The 4,350-nt window shown below is 48.2% G+C and overlaps 1 long non-coding RNA gene across 2 annotated transcripts; it reads right to left on the bottom strand.

Moving 5' to 3' along the window:
• Positions 1-342: 342 nt before the first annotated feature.
• On the bottom strand, positions 343-4,080 carry LOC143839029 (uncharacterized). Of its 2 annotated transcripts, none has more exons than XR_013231532.1 (3): positions 3,798-4,080; positions 3,500-3,644; positions 343-2,520 (listed from the first exon to the last, which is right to left on the bottom strand). It is a non-coding gene; the product is annotated as an uncharacterized LOC143839029 (long non-coding RNA). The 2 variants fall into 2 exon arrangements; XR_013231533.1 differs by having other exon boundaries at positions 343-2,413.
• Positions 4,081-4,350: the final 270 nt, after the last annotated feature.

Genomic DNA, 4,350 nt, shown 5'->3' with positions numbered 1-4,350 from the left:
GATGGGGGGTATGGCCCTCTGGGGGGGGACTGGCGCATTTGAAGGAGGCCACAGACTGATGAATGTGAGGAGAGCCCAAAGGGTTTATGAGGGGGGAGGCCAGACCTGCAATACCCTTTGTGCCACATATCTAACATCATGAATTGCTAGGAAGTTTGATTTTTGTCAAAGGAAAGAAAAAGAAGTCACGTAATCCAGGGGATAGTCAACCTGTGGTCCTCCAAATGTCCATGGACTGCAATTCCTATGACCCCCTGCCAGCAAATTCTGGCAGGGGATCATGGGAATTGTAGTCCATGGACATCTGGAGGACCACAGGTTGACATTCCTATTGTGTTTGCTTGAATTAGTGTATTCAAGAGAAAAAAAAACTGAATGCACATGCTTCTCTTGATTACATGTTCTAGAGATCTGTCTCACGTATATATAAGCCATATCAAGTGAAGTTATTTCACTCTTAGCTTAGGCCTTTTTTAGCCTAGCTCTTCATGCAAGTGGCCAGCCTACTGCAGGGGGCCCTGGAACCTGAAGAAAGCTCCTGAAAGGGCCATGACCCATAAAAGGCTGAGAATATCTATGGTAGAACATGGCTCTCAGCTAGACTTGGGAAATTCTTGGGGACTTGAGAGTGCTGGCTGAAGTGGGTGATTTTTTTCGGGGGGGGGGTTGGGGGGAGTTCAATAGGAATGCAATGCCATGGAGTCCAGCAGTTAAAGGTGCCATTTCTTCTAGGGAAAATGATTTCTGTAGTTTAGAGAAGAGTAATAATTCTGGGAGAAACCCCACCTGGAGGATGGCAACCCTACTCACAACCCCCTCCAAGGACATCTCTGAGGAAAATGTAATACATACTTAGGCCCAAAGTTTCCACCCTACAGATTTCCAGGAGTTTTCCAGCCTAGAATTGGCCACCCTGTGATGGACAGCCACAGGCCCCCTCTCGGTTGTTGAGCTCAATGCTCTGGATGGCTTTAAAGAGCAATGTCAGCACTTGCCTGGCAGCAGCTCAACACCTGGTCATCTTTTCTTGTTCTGTTTAATTTACTCTGGTTTGGTCAGAGCATTGAAGTCCGTCGCCCCCAGGAATTTTGCCCGGCTGACTGTCCCTCTGCCTCTACTATCTCAGAGGGCACTGTTGTCTCAAGCACAGCTTGGTCACCAGAACGACAAGAAAATTTCGCTTTTTCCAAAGGGAAATCGCTGCCTTGAAGATGCTGAGCTCCATGTCTAGTGCCATGTTAACCTGTGCCCTTTCTATGCTCTTACAGAAATTATATTGCACACAGCTGCCTCCTGGAGCAACCCTTTCTTTCTGCTTGGTAGGGAAATTCCAGATTTCTGACATCTGTGGCTCTCCAGATATCCATGGACGACAATTCCCATGACCCCTGCCAGCCCCTGGAGAGCTACAGTTTCACCACCTCTGTCCTGGGGGTTTTCAAGTCCAGTTTTCCTTGGTGGTCTCCCATGAAAGCACTAACCGGGCCTAACCCTGCTTGTCTAGTGAGATGTTACAAGATTGGGCTAGCCTGGGCCGTCCAGGTTAGGGCCTCTGGCAGCCTAAAGATGTCAGAAATCTGGAATTTCCTTACCACTGCCTTGCCTCTGTGCTGGGACCGCAGCTAATTGCCCTCTACTCTCAGTATAGCTGCAATTACGTTGACTGCAGGGAGCTCTGCGAACAACAAGGGGAAGCTGCGAAAGAAGAGAAAGGGTACTGTGCGGAAAGCAAAGGAAGCTCAGAAAACAGGGGGGAACAGACTACAAAGAATCCTGCAGAGAAAACAAAAACAGCACTGCCCCAGTCGTTGGCACAGACTAGGCTATAAATAACCATTGACCCAAATGTGCTTAGATCTGGCTGTATGCAAATTCAGAGATGGTGCTATTCGGATCTCGTTTCAGGATATCCAGACATGAAGCAAAAAATGAAGGCGCCACTTCTGGCTTGTGTGCCAATGCCCATGAATAGCTACACTCCTTCCCAAACTGAAGGCTTCCTGGGCAGAGGGTGGGTTCAGGGGGCCTGAAGATGGTGCCCCGCTCACGTTAGAAATGGATGACTGGATATTTTCTCCTTCGCCATGATCATTTGCCACTAAAATCAAGCGAGGTGCAAAATGTGCAGCGGACCACAGCCACGAGAACGGATGCCAGGGTGATAATTGCTACTCTGTTAAATGAACCGCCTGTGAAAATCCGAAAATCGGCAAGGAAAGGACTGCATTGATAAGAGAGAGGAAAATAAGAAAAAACATTCTTTTCTTTGCTTTAAAAAAAATCTTCACCTCTTGTAGAGTTTACCGATGCCTCTTCCGATCTGAGTCATCCAATCAAGCCTGCTTCAGTTGTCAAAGGAAACACTGAAAGATCTCAAAATGCTTGTTCCTTCCAAGAGATTCTTTAAATCGGCCTGAAATTTAAACAACCATTATGAGCGGCACATAAACAAGCTGATGTTTTCGGTGGAATTTTGCAGCAGTGTGCACAATAAAAGATGGTGCGGCTGAATTTTAATTCCTGTTGAAGGGAAAAGATAAAGAGCTAATGAGAAAAAGGAGAACAACAAAACAAAATCAGAGTCCAGTGGCACCTTTAAGACCAACAAAGATTTATTCAAGGCGTGAGCTTTCGAGTGCCAGCCCTCTTCCTCAGTCTATGAACATGACAGCGGGAACAGAGAGAGAGAGAGAGAGAGAGAGAGAGAGAGAGAGAGAGAGAGAGAGAGAGAGAGAGAGAGAGAGAGAGAGAGAGAGAGAGACTAACCCCCTAAAAGCAAGTTCCTAGAAGGGTTCCTCCTCTGTATAGTGACCCTGGCTTTCCTTGGGAGGATCTGCCATCCAAATGCTAATCATGGCCAATCCTGTTTAGTTTGCAAGATTTGGCAATATCAAGTTATACTCCATGTCTCCTCCCTTCCCTTTGTTGTACTGAGCACTGAGCTAGAAAGCATGGTGAGATCCTGTCTGCCGGATCCAGTCAGTTTAAAGTGAAACCAACCAATAGTGTGCACTGGCAGGATCTATTCTGTGACTATACATAAGTTATTTTTTTAGGGGTGGGTGTATCAGTTCAGTTCTAATTTGTACCATGCTGGGGTCCTAACAAAGACGTCAAATTACTTCCAGTGTCCGTGTCCACCTCTGAGCCTGTAGGGTGGAGTGGTGCAGGTACGTCCCACCTGGGCTCCGGCCAGCCCTTACCAGCAACAGTTTATATTTATTTGGCGCAAATAGACAGACAGACCAGCAAGGGTCCTGCAAGTCTGGAAAGTGCAGGGAGATCCAAATAAGATCTATTTAGACATTGTAACTGGAGAACAAGCCACTGGCTGGAGAGACATACGGATTGAAGTGACCTTCAGTGGGTGGGTGGGTGACAAATGAGGTTCCACTGGAAATGACCTCCACTGAGTTACTTTATACCTTGGCTGGAGAAAACAAACACGCCACCAAAACCATGCATGCGCAAAGCAGCTCTTTAGCTAAGCCATACCTACCTGCTTCTTGACCCCGGTGAGTTTCTCTGGGATGCTGTTTTAGGAATGTACCCCCCTGCTGCTGACTTGCAGCATGTGGTCCTTTGGGGGACACTGGTGTTCCTTGGATGGATCCTCCAGTCTCTGAGCACCTATCACCGCTCCCCTGACAATACAAAGAGCCATGCGCAGGAATCAACAGGGGTATAAATGCTGGAAAACAGCATACAGGAGTGGGAGAGTTAGCTGGGATGGGGGAAGACTGTCACTCCCATCTCACCCGACTGTTCAAGCTTGTTTTAGGAAAACAAACACTGACCTGCTTAGTCAGCACTCTGGCGTGGTAAGAGGGCCTGCCCCCCTCCTCTTGTCTGTCTGCTGCTGGCATTACTGACTCTGGATGTGGAATGTTCCCAGCCCTCCGCCTGAGGATAGATGGTCAGAGTTCTGGTATGGCGTCAATTTCCATGATATTGTCTTTCAGACACGGCAAGTATTGGTCCAGCATAAATCCAAAGCGATCCGTGATGAGGGAAGGGGAGGTGGAGTTACCCAAAATGGCACTGAGTATCAGAATCCTGGCTGATGAAAGATATCGCTCTGGCTAGAGATGGTTGGGTAAGGCCCTCCCCAAACGTGGAGGTCAGCACAGTTCATGCTTCTCAGTGGAACTGGGCTTCGCCGTCTTTGCCAACTTAGTGTCGTGGTTAAGAGCAGCAGTCTCTGATCTGGCAAGCAGGGTCTGATTCCCCGCTCCTCCACATGCAGCCAGCTGGGTGACCTTGGGCCGGTCACTGTCCTGATAGTGCTGTTCTCATGAAGCAGTAATATCAGGGCTCTCTCGGCCCCACCTACCTCGCAGGGTGCCTGTT

The sequence above is a fragment of the Paroedura picta genome, chromosome 5 (assembly GCF_049243985.1).
Source record: "Paroedura picta isolate Pp20150507F chromosome 5, Ppicta_v3.0, whole genome shotgun sequence".
Taxonomy (NCBI): domain Eukaryota; kingdom Metazoa; phylum Chordata; class Lepidosauria; order Squamata; family Gekkonidae; genus Paroedura; species Paroedura picta.
Note: the sequence above shows the minus strand (reverse complement) of the source record. Positions and strands in the feature narration are given on the sequence as shown.